General features: G+C 37.1%; 1 pseudogene; it reads left to right on the plus strand.

Annotated features, from left to right (window-relative positions):
- LOC139707006 (chondroitin sulfate synthase 1-like) overlaps positions 1 to 19,641 on the plus strand; it is a 32,745-nt pseudogene extending 13,104 nt beyond the window's left edge.
- The last annotated feature ends 16 nt before the right edge of the window (positions 19,642 to 19,657 follow it).

Here is a 19,657-nt window from a genome sequence, read left to right on the forward strand (position 1 = left end):
AGAGATTTTACAAGATAAATGTTATATGGTGTTTAGTTTTCCCTTAGAAGCAGAAAATTTGTTTCTTGCATTGCTAGAAATTGTGTAATACATACTACCATTGCAGCTTAGAGCAGTAACATTATATTCTTTGCTCACCACATGGTCTATATTTATGTTGTGTGTTTGGCAAACAAATTAAATATTAAAATATTCAGCCAGGCACAGTAGTACATACCTGTAATTCCAGTGACTCTGGAGGCTAGCTCAGAAGGATCGCAAGTTCAAAGTCAGCCTCTGCACCTTAGAAAGGATCTAATAAGCAAGTCAATAAGACCCTACCTCAAAATAAAAATAAATAAATAAACCAAATGGCTAGGAATGTTGCTCAGTATTTAAGCACCCCAAATTTCAATACCCCCACTCCATACCAAAAAAAAAAAGAGATATACTCAGAGTAATAATGCAATCAAATGTAAATCCCTCCATGAATTACCATATCTTTATGTCCTTAGTGACACATATACTGTTACTGAACATCATGAATTACAGACCTGTTTGATCCTTAGAGTAACCAAATATGTTGACTATTTATCTTCTAAATACATTAATGCCTGGCCAACTGCTGAACTTGCATAAACTTGCAAACTAAAACAAAATGCTCTCTGGTATTTTACAATTATTACATATATTTGTTCAATTTTTAAATATTTACCTTATCATTTTACTAAGTCACCTGTATTCCTTATATAACATATCCTGTGAAGGAGAATTTCCTTCTAGTCCTTGACATCTCCCCCTTTCTTATATAGAATATTTGACCATACTTTACCGGCCATGTTTTTAGGGGGTGATAGAGGCTCTGTTCCTCTAGGAGGCCTTAGAATATCTCCTGATCTGAGAGAGCATCTTCACGAGGAGATTTCGTGGTGGCCTTGGCATGTTTTTGGAGGAGACGGCTTTGAGGGGGGAGCATGCCAACCGCCATGCACCAGAGCGTGTCACTCAGAGGTCTTGGGTTTTGGGATCCGTGGATCCATCCTCCTGCGGTCCTTCCTGCACCCTCCGTTATTATGGCCTAACGTCCTCACTCCATGGGTGAGTCTTCCCCCAAGTGGAGGGGCCCATGGAGGAGCGAACCCTTATGGCAAGGGCAGAAGATGGTTGGTCAGAGCTGTTACTTATACTTTTATATAAGAAAGAGAGATCTGTGAGGATGTAAACTTAAGAAATAAGCCTGAGAGAAGGGTAGAACATCCTTTTAAATGTTGGCAGCACGGTCTTCCATCTCCAGAAGATGATAGTGAACCTGTATGGGCTTAGAGGCCAAAATATTAATCTGTTCTTTAATAAACTGTACCAGCCTGTTTATAATGCAGGGTCCTATGGACACCATTAAAAGCAAACCCAACAAAGGGCCTAATAAGGGAAGAAGGTAGGGTAAAAATCCATTAAGCCCAGTCCAGAGGGGATTTTCAAATAGTTCCCTTCTTCTCTTTTCTAGATCTTCTTGAAGCTGCTTAATTTTAGTGCGTACTATGCCTGATTTATTGGCATAAAAGCAGCATCTTTATTTTATACCTAGTAAAATGTGCTTTAAATTTTTGTAATCAAAATTCTTGAAACCTTTGGTTTTTCACATGTTCTTTTCTCTCTCACACCTTTCAAGAGCCTATGTAGTATTAAATTAATTCTCTCTTCTTCATGCTGTCTTTCTCCTTTTCTTCTTCCTTTCTTCTTTCCTTCTTTTCTTCTAGTAAATATGCATGAAATAAGCTTCATTTTGTATCCCAAGGATGTTTTACTTTTCGAGCCCTATTCCTTACTAACTACAATAAGTAAACAAAAGCTGTCTTATGGGACTGGCACCCTCCTCAGAAGAAAGCCGTTAACACAATGGAGTGAAACATTTATGAACCAATCAAATCCCTTAGCAATTATTAACAATTTGCTCCCAGCACTTGTGCTTAATCTTTTATTTTTTCAAGGGGTTTCTTCATTTTCTCAGGGCAATTGAGCAAAGCTGCTATTTTCATGGTTGACTCTGTATCTACAACGTCCAAAACAATCCCTCATTTTCAACTGTACACTAGATATGCACAGATGATCAGTGCTTTTTATGTTTAGTTTAGGGCTGTTTGAGATCCTTTGGTCTTTAATCAGTGGCTTATTAGAGGTTTTAGGTCCAATTTGTATTGAACTCTTTTCCAGATTACTGGGAAAATTCTGTTTTAAATAAACAAATGATTGTTAAGGTTTACTGAAAACAATTTATGGATATTTGCATATTTGCAGAAGCATATTTAGATTCATTTTTATTTTAATCAGCATTCAGGAAGTCATGGCTGTGTGCCTCACTTTCAGCTTTATTTATTTATTTTTCTAATGAGGATCATACTCAGTTCTCCATTTGGACTTGTATAGATAAGAATTATTCTCTCTTTTTAAATAAATGTAGCTCAAATTGTTGTAAATAAGGGATTAGCAGAATGACTCCAAGTTAATATCTGCTTTACGGATGATCAAAAAAAAAAGCAAATAATGACAATATTTTTAAAGTAGTCAATTACAAACTGCTTTAAACAAGTAAAATGTAAAACTCAAATGTTAGTTATTAATAAGATCTTTTTTTTATTGGTTGTTCAAAACATTACAAAGCTCTTGACATATCATATTTCATACATTAGATTCAAGTTGGTTATGAACTCCCAATTTTACCCCAAATACAGATTGCAGAATCACATCGGTTACACATCCACATTTTTACATAGTGCCCTATTAGTAACTGTTGTATTCTGCTACCTTTCCTATCCTCTACTATCTCCCCTCCCCTCCCCTCCCATCTTCTCTCTCTACCGCATCTACTGTAATTCATTTCTCTCCTTGTTTATTTTCCCATTCCCCTCACAACCTCTTATATGTAATTTTGTATAACAATGCAGGTCTCCCTCCATTACCATGCAATTTCCCTTTTCTCTCCCTTTCCCTCCCACCTCATGTATCTGTTTAATGTTAATCTTTTCTTCTTGCTCTTCCTCCCTGCTTTGTTCGTAGTTGCTCTCATTATATCAAAGAAGACATTTGGTATTTGTTTTTTAGGGATTGGCTAGCTTCACTAAGCATAATCTGCTCTAGTGCCATCCATTTCCCTGCAAATTCCATGATTTTGTCATTTTTAAGTGCTGCATAATACTCCATGGTGTATAAATGCCACATTTTTTAATCCATTCATCAATTGAAGGGTATCTAGGTTGGTTCCACAGTCTTGCTATTGTGAATTGTGCTGCTATGAACATCCCTGTAGTACGCTCTTTTAAGGTCTTCAGGGAATAGTCCGAGAAGGGCAATAGCTGGGTCAAATGGTGGTTCCATTCCCAGCTTTCCCAGGAATCTCCATACTGCTTCCCAAATTGGCCGCACCAGTTTGCAGTCCCACCAGCAATGTACAAGAGTACCCTTTTCCCCACATCCTCTCCAGCACTTGTTGTTGTTTGACTTCATAATGGCTGCCAATCTTACTGGAATGAGATGGTATCTTAGGGTGGTTTTGATTTGCATTTCTCTGACTGCTAGAGATGGTGAGCATTTTTTCATGTACTTGTTGATTGATTGTATGTCCTCCTCTGAGAAGTGTCTGTTCAGATCTTTGGCCCATTTGTTGATTGGGTTATTTGTTTTCTTATTGTTTAATTTTTGAGTTCTTTGTATTCCCTGGATATTAGGGCTCTATCTGAAGTGTGAGGAGTAAAAATTTGTTCCCATGATGTAGGCTCCCTATTTACCTCTCTTATTGTTTCTCTTGCTGAGAAAAAAAAAAAAAAAAAAAAAAAACAACTTTTCAGTTTAAGTAAGTCCCATTTGTTGATTCTTGTTATTAACTTTTGTGCTATGGGTGTCCTATTAAGGAATTTGGAGCCCGACCCCACAATATGTAGATCGGAGCCAACTTTTTCTTCTATCAAACACAGAGTCTCTGATTTGATATCTAGCTCCTTGATCCACTTTTAGGTAACTTTTGTGTCCTTTTTGCTGGCAATAACTTAAATCTATGTTTTAAAGATGTACAACATCTTGGAAAATACCTCAGAAACCAAACTTTTGGAGCATATTTGTTAAGGCTTCATAATCAAGAGACCTTTCCTCTGTGTAATGTGTAATGTGTAAGATTTCCTCTCTGTCTAATATGTAATTAGCATATACAATCTCCAAATGGTATGTGTACACATACCATTTGGAGATTGTATATGCTAATTTGGGCCAAAATATGGAGCAGGGAGAGTTACTTTCCCATCTCCTTGCTTTGCCTGTGCCTTGTGACAATTGTATGGATGAAATTATTCATACAGATTGCTAATTGGTAGGATATCCTATTCATCACTGAGGCATCTCAATTTCTAAGTCTGATAATGCTCAGTCATAAATGGTAGTACTAGCAATGAAAGAACAGTGAAGGGAGGGTAACAAAGGAAACAAAAATTTGAGTTAGTGAAAGGCACAATATGTGCTATAAGTGTTTTCACATTAGAAATATGTGCAAATCTAAATAGTCAGTAGGAAGAAGATGGTTGTTCTTACCACAATTTTAAAGTCTCAGTATCTCTGTAAGCCACAATATATATATATATATATATATATATATATATATATATATATATATATATATATATATATATATATTTCTCATTGTGTGGACAAGAAAGCTTTAACGTGCATCTGTATACTTATCATTAATCATTCTTTATAAAATCAATATTATTTAAAGCACATGCTGACATCCCTTAAGTGAACCAGATAGTAAATATTTTAATCTATACCTCCTCTTTCCTGTTGTATTCAAAAACAGCCATTCACAGTATGTAAACAATTGGATGTGGCTGTAGTCCAGTATAATTTCATTAACACATAAATCTCATAGGTAAGCTCCTTCAGATTCCTAACAGAAAGCTTAACACGCTCTCCAACATTCCTTTTCCTAAATTCTAACTTTAACATTGATTGAGTGTGTGGTTTCTGTTATTACACCCAGTTTAATATTTGGTTTTGAGAGACTTTTTCTAGAGCTTTTGTTTTGGAAAATGAACTCCATAATGAATTGGGCTGGAATACAAGGGTTTAAATTATGTGATCCTTTTTTATTCTCTAGACAATTACATGATTTGTTCAGAATCGTGGGTGTCATTTCTTTCTCTTTGTTATTGTCACATTCTAGCCTTCCTAGGTAATGCTCTGCTACTACTGCAAATGTGATAAAGAAGAGGGTAGGACTACCTGACTGCTAATTAATCATAATGCTTTGGAAAAATGTGAATTTCTTTTTGTTTTTTAATGGGGTACATCTGGTGAGGATAAAAAGATCTTTCCTCCCTACTCTACTCTTGCATGATTTTCATGTTCATGGAGAAGTCAATTGCTGGTTGAAAAGATGTGATTCAAAACTCAAGCTAGCAATAGGCATGAGGAAGGTTTCTATTTTAACTTTTTATGTGAGGTCAGCATAAAATGCCTTACATGACATTTTCCTATCTTATCCTTTTCAGGTATCTTTAAACTGTTAAATATTGACACATTTTAGTTCATATTTTCACAATTACTTACATGCAGAAAATGTTCAAATATATCTTTAGATATATATGAATGCTATTAGCCATTGCTTAAGTTAGGTTTATGAAATTTATTTCAGCTATGAAATAGTAATTTTATTCATGTGAAACCACAATAAGAATTATATGTTTAAGTAAATATAAGATATTATAGGAGTTTAATCATAAAGATATGATTTTCAAATGTGATTCTACTTCTAATTTATTCATAAAGATATAATTTTCAAATGTGATTCAAATGTGATTTTAATTCTAAAAATGTAAGTTGTTTAAAATGTGTATGATATAAACATTCGATTAAAAAGTATAATAATATTACTTGGTTGTTTATAAAGTGTTTTTCCTTCAACATAATGTGTGCATGTGTATGTATAATTTTCATATCTTTACAATCCAGGAATGACACTATACAATATTTTACCTAATCTAATGACTAACAGAAATTATCATTTGAAAATAGGTTTTATCCATTTTGCTGCTTCGCTCTTGACCAAGGTTGGATATTGCTTAGCTTGGCATTTTGCTTACCAAATTTTCTTCTCTGATTGAAACACTAAACACTTCTGGGTTTACTAGGAGGAAACACAAATGCACTTTTTTCTTTGATAATCAAAGTAAATTAAGCTTTGTTCCTTCCTTCTATTTAACCATATTTTCTATGTAAATTAAATTACTACATCAAAAGGAGATTTATTATGGTATAACTGCTCATACTATTAATTTTATATATACATGTGTGCACATATACCTGAGTATGTATAAGAAAGGAACAGCATAAAAGAAAATACTACATTTATATACAATGCATTCAGCATGATTTTTTTCAATGTAAATTAAAGGAGATTTTGCATGAATTATTTTTCTTTTGTTACAGATGAAAATTGAAAACCACTGTCTTGAATAGTAAAATGTATTCTGTCTTTATTTCAGATGAAAGAGGCTTAAATTACCAGCTGCTGAAATTTCATAGAATCATTGAATGTCCATATATGGAAGCATATTAGAGAATATCTAATCCTACTTCCTAAGTTATGCATGCATTCTGTCTTTATAATACATTTCTGTTTAATATCTTTCTTGCATTTTCTTCAGTGATTGAAAAGTCGTTTTTAAGGCAACCCACTTCCTTTTCTAAGATTTGAATTTTGGCTTTTCACAGCTTTACCCATCAAATTCAGATTTTCACTGCAGGGTAGCCTTTGTCTTTAAGTATTTAAGGACATAACATTTATACTAAGGCCGGGTAAACAAATGAGGGCCTTTCAGTTCTGGTTGCTTTATTTCTCACTATTATTGGTCTAACTTTTGAAGAGATTTTTAAGTACTATCTTCTTAAACTATAAAATAGACACCAACAATATAACCCCATGAAACTCTTGACACTTTTGATTTCTTTCTTAAAAAGCATGTATATGATTCCCTCTTTAGAAATCTATCAGTAATATATGTAGATTTTCAGTGATGCACACATTTTGGCAACTTATTTTTATCATAGTAAACATACATTACATACTTTTTTTAAAAAAATTCAACTATGTTTCAGTACAAAGTGCACAATTTAGTGGCACTGAAATATAAATGTACATTGTTGTACAACCATCAACACTGTCCATTTCCAAAATCATTTTATCATTTTCTCTCTTTCTTTCTTTCTTCCAGGGTTTTATCTTAGGTTTTAAGGTAATATATATTTGTATTTTACAAATCATAGACACTAAGCAGTAAAGTCAGCTATTTCAGAGATAGTAGAGAGAAGAAATTAGTGGTAAAAAATGACTTGAGGGGCTGCAGTGGATGAGCTTGAAAATACATAAGGGAAGAATAACATTGAACAGAAAGGAATATTATTTGTGTTTAAACAAAATTTATATGTGGCGTTAGTTTTCCCTTGCTATGATGAACACCTGAAGAAATCAGTAAAAAAAGCAAAGATTTATTTGAAGTTTCAGAGGTTTTAATCCCTGATAACTTGTCCAAGTCATTTTGAGCCCATGATGAAACAGAACATTATGGCAAGAAGAATGTGGTAGAATGGAGCTGCAGACCTCATGATGGCTGGAAGCAAAGAGGAAGAGAGGGGAATGGGCTGGGGTCAAGACACAACTTTCAAGGACAGTCGCCCAATTAACCTGCTTCTTCCAACTATGTCCTATGTCCTGAAGTTCCCATCACCTCTCAGTAGTGCCACCAGGAGACTAAGCCTTCAGTACATGAGCCTTTAGAGGACATTCCACATCCAAACTACAGCATGCAGGATGGGAGAAAGTCAAAGTCACATTAATTGTTTTATTTCTTCTTTTAATGGAAAGCCTTGCAGTTTCTAAAACTAAACACGGAATAATGTGGCTAGATATTTGAGAAAGTGGGAATGGACACTGGAAATTCAAAGAATATGAGTTGATAAAGAATAGCATTGTTGGGAGATATTAAAAGATTAATTGCTCTCTAACTTGCAGTAATTTGCATATTGTTTACCAGCAGTCTCAGCTGCATGTCAAGACTATGCTGGAGACATGGGCATAATGGTGTGAATATGCCATGACTCTTAATCTCAAAGAATATGAGATTTTCTAGGAGACATACAAAGATTTTAAAGAAAAAGAAATGAGTCAAATGAAAAAAGCTTGAAAAATAATTCAGAGTATATCTAAGTAGAAACTGAAAAAATCTTAACTGTGATTATATTTGTGAGAATCAAAGGAGAGAGATCCAAGCAACAGGTACACCTGATCTACCTACGGTGGTATTTCCCATATTCACTACTTAGTATTATGCTGCTGTAGAGATGACCAGTTAAAGACCAGAGTGATTCAGGACAAAAAGTGGACATTTGAAAATATCCAATTATTATACTCCTGGGTGGAACTGAGTTGAAAAAATAACAAATAAATAATAATTATTTTTCCTGGTGCATGTTTGAAGAAGGCAGAACATGAAACCTAGGAAGAAATTCCAAAAATCTTAATCATTTTCAACCATTTCAAATTTTTCTCTGTCTTTTTAGGCAGCATATAATATAGACAAGGGATCCACAGTTGGAATCTAAATATATAAGAATGCAGGGAATACTTCCCTGAAAATATGACTGTAACCCAAAATACATGGTTGTTTTGTGGATAACAAGCTGACTTACTTCCTAGGGATGATATAGAGCAGAGTAACTAATATAATCAACCATCCTTTAGCCAATAGCCATTATGATATTAAGCAAAAGATGCTATGATTCTCAGGATTTAATTATAAAGAACTAAAATGACTATAGGTGGTAATCTAAAATTGCCAAAGTTACTTAACAATTACAGCAAAAGATACAAATTGCCCAATGTAAATTCACTAACATAAACTATTTGAAACCAATCAGTATTTGATTCCACAGAACTTGGACTGACTTGAAGAAAAGTCCCTGCAGATTCTTGTCTACAATGACAAAGTAATTAATTCAATTTAGAAGATATATGCAACACAGAAACCTACATAATTAGGTGTGGGGATTGTCAATTGCTCTTGCTTTTGAGTGTGGGGAGGAAAAATAATTTAAGATTGCTAGTGTAAAGTGATTTTCTTCTCATTTTTTATTCTGTCCAAGATCATTTGCATTGCCTAGCTGAAATTATTTTACATAAATGAGTGAGGTAGAATGTGTGCCTCTTAATGATCAGCCTTGTGCTGCCTCCTTGCTGTTTATGAGAGGGTCCCTGCCAGCAGCTACTTTCTAGGTGTTAATTCAGTGTCAGAGAAATCTGTAACCAAGGGGTAAAGTGGGTAGCCCCTAAGGTTCACTTCTACCATGATATTTTATGAATCTCTAAATCAGTTCTTGAATGATGCTGCCTAAATCTCCTGTAACAAGAGAAAAAAAAAAAAAGAAAGAAAGAAGAAACATCTTAGCTACTTTCTCAGGAGATTGTGCAGTGATATGCACCAGTAATTTCATTACTTCTTATCTCCATAGTCCCAGATAATACTTTCTCATCATATGCATCTTTACATTGGATTGTGCTTTTTTTTTTAAATCCATAAATTCTTTAACAAAATTGTATTGTTACAAATGGCATCCAATTCAATTACTTTTATATCCAATTCAGTTCCTAAGACACATTAAGAACTCGGTCATTTTCTGATATTTTCCAAATTAATAAGTGAATCTGAAAACTAGTGTCTTCAAAAATATCTGATTCTATTATTCTTCAGCCACCTGCAACTAGCAGTAGTGATTACAGCTTTATTCCTCAGAGAAACAAAGGTTTTCCTCCTTCTTCAAACAGATCCCCTTTGGTCATTCATCAACACTTTTTTCATAGATTGATTCTGCTTCCCACAGAAGGTTGAGCCAGTTTCCTTCAATTTTTGTCAAATTGCCTAAATTTACAGGTCTCTTTAAAGAATTCCCATGGCTAGACCTTCATTTCTGTCTCATGTCTGAGGAATTGGATTTAAACAGAAAACTAAGAAGAACAAGCCAAGAATTCCTTTATCTCTTTCCTCTCATCTTTGTCTACTACTGCTGCCAAAATAATTCTCATCATGTATTACAGACACATCAAAAAATTTCCTAAAGACAGCGATGGCTTCAAAACTTATTTAAAAATCCAAATTAAGTGTGTGAACACTAATAATGCTGTGCCTGAAGCTTCATGTTTCCAAATAATATTTGGATCATTCTAAAAGTCACTTTCATTGAAGGCCATTTGCAGCACAGGTCCCTATTATCTCACTTTAAAAACCAGAAGATTCTCATTATAAAAACTGTTAACTCATTTAGCAGTCTATTATCTTGCAAACACTTTGGGTATACTATAGATCAGGACTCTGTTGGAACAATATGCACTGCTTTGAGTGAAGTATTCTGATGTCCATAAACATGTCATTATCCATTTGTAAAAGAATTCATCTATTAAAAACATTTTAAAGTATAGTGAAGGCTTTAAAAGGCAGGACAAGGTGCTGATGCATCTTAAAAAAGGAAAACATAATGTGGCTGGGAAAATCATTTTTGAGGGCTGAATGGTAATGCTATTCCATTAAAATTATAATAATTTAAATATTGTAGTTATTGGTAGAATTTCAGGTGAAAAATTTAACTGCTTTAACATGTAGCTTTTCCATATTTTCGATAGTCCCCCTATCTTGTCATTTTAATGAATAAAACCAATAAAAAATAAACTCTGATAAAATTACAGAGGATATGTCTATACTACAGAATTAAAAAAAAAGTTCTGCATTTTATCTAGGTGTTAGTAACTGATATACCACATGCTTTATGCAAATAATTCAGTTAAGTTTGGGACAGTTAGGAGTTGGGCCCAACTCTATAGTAACATGGCAATTTTATTATTTATGGCAATATGGTTTTATTGCTGGTGGTAGTTGTGTATAGGTAAATATGATGATAAAAACTTTTATCCATGTGACCTTAATTTTCTTTGTTTACCGTAGTTCTCTCTCTCTTTCTCTCTCTTAATCTCTCTCTCTAGCTCTCTCTCTATCCATTATAATGTTAAAAGCACATTTTCAAAACAACAATAATTTTGAGTGTTTGGTGACAATCAGTGTGTTAGGTTTTTTGAAACATGATACAAAAATATAGATATGATCCTTAATCAATTAGAAGGGCAGAGACTTCTCAAGCAAGGGAAACAGAAACATAATAATCAACTAACACATTTGTTTAAAAATTAGTGGGCTCTGGCCTAGAACTATTAATTAAGAATCACTACACATGGATCCTTGTATACTGTCCATCTGTTGGTAACAGAAGAAACATTGTTTAACTGAACACTTGAATGTTTTTAATGATCTATGGTTTTATAGCATGGTCTTCAGCATACTTTAGTTTAATCACACTTTTCAGTCATTGTAATGAAATAATAGTAATGGCAATAATAATGATGGTGATTTTTAAATTAAGGTTGTTAGGCATCAGACGGTCCTCTAAAATATGTTTAACACATTTTATTATGATAACAATTCTGTGAGCTAGGTGCCCTTGTTATTCCCACTTCAAAAACAAGTAAACAGAAATAGAGAATGTCAAACAAATTGTCCAACACAACTCAGAGTAGAAGTACAAATTTTTAACCAACAATATTTCTTCATTTTATTTTTGCTGTAAAGTATAAATCATTAAATAAATTATTGCTGTTTGTACCTTTGGAATGTTAGTTAAATTTTCAAGCAATAAAATTAAGACCAAAAATTAATGTTTACCATAATTTTATAGCTTTTAATTTTCATTATTTATTGGTATAGAACTAAGTTTTATTGGGTATGGTGTGTTTTCTTCTGATTGAACTTATTTTATATAGGAACTATAGTTCCCAGAAAATATCTGATATTCACCCAGCAGCATCACTAAATAAAGCCACATGGTTTTGGCTTTGATCCACAGAACTACAAATGTTTCTAGTTTGGGGGTCCCTTCTTTGGGAAGATGGATTGAACCAATTGCTTAAATTCTCATGAAGACCCATTTAAATGAAGGATTTATCAGCTCAATAGACATGAGGTTCAATATTTCAAATAAATTAAAACTGGATATATTTATCATTTTCCTAAATATAAGGAGAAAATATGGCTTATATCTAAGATTTTGAAAAGACTGGCAATAAAATGCATATTTTAGAAAAGCTTTATAAACATGAGGGAGATAACTTCTGATACCTGTTGCAATGCATATTTCTGGATATATTGACATTTTTAATCTTAAAATCTCTATAGATGGATTCCTATAATAAGCATATTAACAAGCTTCCTACATAATTATTATACACATAAACATTTCAAACTCAATGTTATGTATTTATAAAGATTCTCAAAATGCTAAGTATACTGGAGCTGGGTATGTAGCTCAGTGGTATAGCACTTGCCCAGTATGCACACAGCACTGGGATTAATCCCCATCACCACACACACACAAAAGCTAAATATACTATGTAATCTCTATGTTACAACATTTGATGGACTGCAATTTGGATTCAGAAATATGTCTGAAAAACTCTTTTTAATTAAAACCAATATTTTCTTAACAAAATGTGTTATATTTGTTGAAATAATGACAAACTATATCGGCATGATGATATTTCTCTCAACAAAACATTCTTGAATATAATATATAAGTTTTATAGCCAAAGCTAAAGAAAAAGTAGAAGAAAAAGAAAGAAAATGACCAATATCTGCTTCAGTAATACGTGTAGGGTCAAATATTATTTCTATTGATTTAGTTAGTGTGATACTTTTAAAATGTCTCCAGACTGGCAGTCAAAAAGAAGACAATGAAGTACCCTTAAATTTGACAAGAAGGGATACTACATTGAGAGTATGTTGAAGATTTATGCATAAATGAAACCTTGATATTTAAAATATAAAGTAGATGCTTAAGAAGTCTATGCTACGTTTTTACAAACCTTTTGATGTTTCACATGTACAGTATTATTTATAAATATTATGGATAAATATAGCCCCTTAGCATTGAAAGCCCTCCATAATTAAATAAGCAGTAATCAGTAATTAAGGTGAACAGTGCTATGATGCAAAGTATATTGTAATCTAATAAGAGCACGTTATTTTTATTATGAATAATAAAATAAATGCCAGAAATTATAAAGGTAATATCATAGCCCAAGGGATAAAAAAAAATCATAAGTGTGAATCATTTATATGGAAATCTTTATGAAAATTAATTTTGTACATTTTATGTGTGCCTTAGAAACTGTATTCCAAAGCAATTATAATGAAATCAGGATAGAGATATGATTAGATAACAAAGTAAAAACCAGAAGATTGAATATGGATTGATTGATTTTTTTTTTACTTCAGTGGTACTAAGAAAAATTATCTCAAACTTGGAAATCAAAGGGAGTACATTATATCTTCCAATAACCTATTTAGAAAATGTTTAATAAGCATACCCAAGGACTTTTAATAATTCAGGAATAGTTAAAAGTATTACACATTGAAATTTAATATTGATTAGAACCCAGGTGGTATGAAGTTAATTGTTAATGTATAGACTGCAGTCCAGTAATGAAGATAATCCTGAATGTTTTGCTACATTTTCTCAAAAAACATGACCAGTTTTGTATGGTATCTGAGCCTCATAGACTTTGTTCTTTTCTTTTCTAAATGATTTCCTTAGGTATTATATCAGAATCAGGACGTTTTCTAATTAGAAAATAAATACTTTCGATTTTCCAGGACTTACCTAACTACCTCAAGTACTCTATCATGGTAGCTCAAAGGTAGCCATGGAAAAATACATAAACAAGTGAATATGACCATGTTCCAATCAACTCTATTTTTAAAAACTGGTGACTCTTTTTGGTCTATGGAATATAATTTGCTTACCTCTGTACTACATAACCCCTTATTCTGAAATACTCTTGGAAATCATTTCGACACACAGTAACTATAAACACCACAGGTTTATCTTTTTATAACACAGTAATAGTGGCATACATTAAAACTATGAGAGTAAGGTAGCCCAAAGAGTTATTTTATCCCTATATTAATAAACCTAAAATTATTTCAGTTCTTCATAATAAATAACTTTAAGATATCACAGGAAGTATCATAACTTGCCCAATAACCCAGACTATTTCAGTATGATAATCTTACTTAAAATAAACTACTAGGATAAGTCTTATTGAAGTACAGATATATTTTTTTACATTTTATGTCGTTTTTCCAGCTTTATTGAGATACAACTGACAAAATATATGTCTAAGATATACAACATGATTTTATTCAAATACATGTTGCAAAAAAAAATTATGGCAATCACATTTGTTAAGATATACATTGTCTCAAAAAGTTACTTTTTAAATTTATTTTTTATTTTCTCCATTTATTTTGTGGTAAAAATATTTAAGATCTACTGTCCTGCAAATTGCAAATATACTATGCAATAGTGTTAACTATAGTCACCATGTTGTATATTATTTGATCTCTCAAACTTATTAATTTGTAACTGAAAATTTGTACTATTTTGCCAATATCTCTTCTTTTTCTCCATACCTGATATCCTGGCAATTCCTCTGAATGCAGTTCCTTATATCTATATATCAAGAGGATCAGTCTGTCTTTCTCTGTATGGAGAATTTCACTTAGCAAGGTGCCCTCCAATGGTATCTATGTTGTCACAAAAGGCAAGATTTCCTTCATTTTTATGGATGAATGATATTCCTTGTGAGCATGTGTATTGACCAAATACGACACTTTATTAAATTGTTTTTCAAATAATATTTTAAAAATCTAATATACTTCTAATGATATAAAATATTTCCACCTTTAAGAACAATGTATATAAAACCGCAAGAGACCTCTCCCACCTTGGTATGGGGGGAGTTCATATACCTCTGAAACCAGGGTAGAGGGGATTCTCTCCTCCCAGGCAAAGACCCCTCCAACCTGGGTGTCTGGGGGAACACTTATGTCTCTGTAGCCAGGGTAGAGGGGACTCGCCTCTCCAGGCTGGAGACCTCTCCCACCTCAGTGTCTGGGGAGAGCTCCTATACCATAGCTAGGGTAGAGGGGACTCACCCCTAAAAGCAGGAGACCCCTCCATCCTTGGTATGGGGGGGCTAGTATACCGCCCCAGCCAAGGTAGAGAAGACTCACCCCTCCAGGAGGGAGACCCCTCCAACAAGTATGTCAGGGTAGGGGAGCTCATGTACTGCTGCAGGCAGGGTAGAGGGGACTCGCCTCTCCAGGCAGGACGTGCCTCCCAACTGTGTTTGGGGGGAGCTTATATACCGCCTTAGCCAGGGAATAGGGAACTTGCCCCTCCAGGCGGGAGGCACCTCCCACCTGGGTTCTGGTGGAGCTTGTATATCTCCCCAGCTATGATAGAGGAGTCTTGCTGCTTCAGGCTGGAGACCTTTCCCCGCTATGTGTCGGGGGAGCTCTTATACCGACACAGCCAGGGTAGAGGGGACTCGCCCTTCCAGGAGGGAGACCCCTCCCACTATCTGGTTGTTGAGGGAGGAGCTCCTATTCCGCTGCAACCAGGGTGGAGGGAACTCGCCCCTTCAGGAGGGAGACCCCTCCCACCTGGTGTCAGGGGACGCTCTTATATTGTCACAGGGTAGAAGTGATTTGCCCCTCCAGGTGTGAGACCCCTTATACCTGGGTATCCAGGAGAGCTCCAATACCACCAAAGGCCGGGTAGAGAGTACTTTACCCTCTAGCCGGTAGACTCCTCAAACCTGATTGTCATGGGAGCTCCTATACCACAGCAGCCCAAGGTAGAGGGGATTCGCCCCTCCATGTGGGAGACCCCTCCCACCTGGGTGTCTGGGGGAGCTTGTATCCACCGCAGCCAGTGTAGATCGGACTTGCCCCTCCAAGTGGAAGACCCATTTCACCTGGGTGTCAGGGGGAGCTCCTATACCGCTGCAGCCAGGGTAGAGGAGAGTCGCTCCTCCAGGCCAGAGACCGCTCCCACCTGGGTGTTGGGGGTCAGGTGTAAAGTTGCAGCCAGGGTAGCAGGGACTGGCCCCTCCAGGCGGGAGACCCCTTTCACGTGGTTTTCAGGTGGATCTCTAATCCTGCCACAGCCAGGGTAGAGCAGACTCTCCCCTCTAGGCAAGAGACCCCTCCCACTTGGGTGTGGGGAGGGGCCACATATAAAGCTGTAGCAGGGACTCTCCCCTCCAGGCAAGGAACTCCTCCCACCTGGGTGTCATGCGAGCTTGTATACCCCAGCAGCCATGGTAGAGGTGAGTCACCCCTCTAGGCGGGAGACCCCTCCCACCTGGGAATCGCGGAGAACTCTTGTACCACCACAGCCAGGGTACAGGGGACTCGCCTGTCCAGGCGGAAGACCACTCCCACCTTTGTGGGTGGGGGGACTCCTATACCCCACTAGACAAGGTAGAGGGTTTCCTCCCACCAGGTGGGAAACCATTCAGATCGTCGAGGGGGACCTTGTACACTGCTGCAGTCAGGGTAGAGCAGACTGGAGCCTCCTGTTGGGAGATCCTTCCCACCTGAGTGTCGGGGTGAGCTCCTTTACCACTGCAGGCAGGGTAGAGGGGACTCACCCCTCCAGTCGGGATATCCACTGGGAGACCCTTTCCACCTGAGTGTCCAGGGTAGCTCATATACTGTGGCAGCCAGGGTAGAGGGGACTCACCCATCCAGGCAAGACACCCCTCCCAACTGGGTATGGGAGTGGAGATCTTAAACAACTGCAGCAGTGTAGAGGGGACTATCCCCTGATGGAGGGAGACCCTTTTCTTCTGGGTTTCCATGGGAGTTGTATACTGCCTTAGCCAGGGTGGAGTGAGAAGTGACCATGTGCCCCACTCCCTCATGCAAGACCACATAGGAAATTCTTTCTAAGGAAAGGTATGTATGGCTGGAAGTGGGAGGAAATGCCAGAGAAAACTGTGTAGGCATCTTTGGAGGACCCTAAGATAGAGAAGCCTTCCCAGGGATGACTTCTGGACAGTGATAAATAGTTCACTGAAATTAGCAGGAGGCACATGCAGTCATGCTGGGAGAAGGAAATAGTCCCTAGGAGCCCCATCTTCTCACACTGTGCTCTCTCCTATAGCATCTGGACCTTAGCATGTTCTCCCTAAGGAAATTCAACCAGCATGGTGTGCCATGCTTATACATACAATCAGCCTCCTTCAGTGCATTTTACAGGTGAGGTCCTCTTATGCTTTGGCTCTTGCCAGTGTCCTGGGGGTGACCCTGTGTTAGTCTGACCCTCAAAATGTGGTCACTACAACCTCAGACAAAGTTTAAACTCTCCTTATTCCCATTCCTCCTGTTCACCCCCAGGGATGGGCTCACTCCTGAACTCTGTGCAACTCCGGCTTCTCTCCTGGATTCTTCTGAATGCCCCTCGACTATTCCTTTCTTGTTTAGGATTCCCAGAGTAGCAGCCCCCCTCCTGAAGACCCCAAGTCTTCAGTCACTGGAGAGCCTATCGTCAGGGTGTCCAGTCTCATTCTGTGCCTGTTGTACCAAAAGGTATCCTGTCCTGTGTCTCAGATTGGTGGCATTGGCAAAGCATGGGAAGTCATGGCAGGTCAAGTTTGTGTTACCAGGTGCATTGTTTCTGTTAGAAGAGAATCCATCAAACCCAAGCTTATCTCCCTAATGCAATATTGTAGAGAAATTGTGTGAAACTTTGTGTGGATGCAGGCTTCTTAGGTATTTAGAAACCAAGACTCATCTGTTCCATCTAATGTGATCACAGATAATGACAGACTTCTGCCAATGCACTGTTTTCTACATGTGTTTTTTCCTTTGTTTTAGGTTCCTCACTGCTCCACTAGCAGCTTCCATTTTGATTGGTTTATTTATTCCCCATCATACCACTTTTGTTGCCTTTTATATCCTTTTATCTATATTTGAAATTTATTTTTATAGTGGTTTCTATGTGTTTTACATCAATACCAACATATGCCTGAGTTCTATTACCATGTTCCCTCTTCTCCTACCCTCATCTCTTCCTTATTGTTTATAATGTTGTTGTCACAATTATGATGTGCACACTGGAAATTTTGTGTTCATTTCCATTATTGATTCAAACTATGAATTTTTTCTCCTGTATTTAATTTATAATATAATATGTTAGAAACTAAAATACAAGGGTATGTCATTGTTATGATTTATGTTCAGCTATGTAAGTACCTTTAGCAGAGATATTAATTTCCCAGGTTCTCAAGTTCCCATCTCTTACCCTTCTTAAGTCTTAGGACTCCCCTCAGTATTTCATGCTGGTCAGGACTACCAGAAACACTAATGTGCTCTGCAACTGTCCAATTTGTGGTGGTCAGCTCTTCTTCACTGTGACCATTATACCTGACAGGAACAAGTTAGAGGAGGGCAGATTAATTTTTGGCTCGTGGCTTCACAGGTCCCCATGAGCTTCTGACTCTGTCACAGAAACAGCATGATAGAAGGTCATAGTGGAATATGTAGAAGAATAAAACTAGACCCTATTTTTCACATTGCACAAAAATTAACTCAAAATATATCAAAGGGCAATGGTGAGCCATGTGCAGGAGCAGCAGCAGCAGTCTAGGCCACATGGAGAACAGGGATGGAGCCTGCCGGGGCACCATAAGGGCAGGACCAAGATCTCTGAGCAAGTGCCATTGCCAATGAATTTTCATTTGCCCCATACTTCTTTGCTAAAGCTAGGATCGTCATGGCGGCCTTGCTCAGGAGATGCAGCTTGCATGAGCAGGGCATGTTCCCCTCTTAAAGGAGCAGGTCACTGTTGTGCAGGCAGGTGTGCATAATGAAGCCTCAGCACCAGGCCTGCTGTCAGCTCCAGTGTTGCCATGGGCAAAGATGGCCTTAGGCACCGGCTGAGAAGCTGGGACCAGGCTTCCTAGCATGAGGGCAACCAGTCTCTGCTGCTGCGAGCTGTGGTGGGAGGGCTTCTGAACATAGGCGGTGAAAGTGGCCCTACAGGCAGATTGGTGTGGGCATGGCTCCAGACAAGTTGGCAAGCCTAGCTCTGCTTGTTGCCTCATATCTGACTCCTACTGGGCTTTGGGCTGGCTTCACAGGCTTGTCTTACCCAGTGCTTCAGAACTGAAAACAGTGGGTTAGTGGTGCCATACCAGCCTGAAGGATTGCTGGTGGGCAAAAGGATCCCAGGCCTGCAGGGCACAAGAAGATGTCTGTAGGGCATAGCTATAGCCACAAGGCTTGGCCCAGTGGCGGCCTCGCATGACAGGAAACTTCTCTCTGTGGGAGTCATGACCACCCAGAAATACTTCAGACTCCTGTTGTGGCTGCCTTCAGAACATGACTTAAAACAATTTCTGGGAAAGTGGAGTTTTTCTCTAGTGAGTATTAAGACACACCTGTACCATTTGCAATTGTGCCACTATGGGGTGTGGATGGCACTTACCCACCCCAGAAGACTTTCATGATACTCGAGTATATGCATGACCACTGCTTGGACAGTGATCTGGAAGCAGATGATGATCTTTACATCAACAGAGATCACCTGAAGAGTTCCCTGAGGAGTTTAAATATCATTGAGTCCCTGTTCTTCAGGCAGACAGGACTGAGTACTACAGAAATATTTTGAGTCTTGTGAGATACAT

This window comes from Marmota flaviventris, chromosome 9, assembly GCF_047511675.1.
Source record: "Marmota flaviventris isolate mMarFla1 chromosome 9, mMarFla1.hap1, whole genome shotgun sequence".
Classification (NCBI taxonomy): Eukaryota; Metazoa; Chordata; class Mammalia; order Rodentia; family Sciuridae; genus Marmota; species Marmota flaviventris.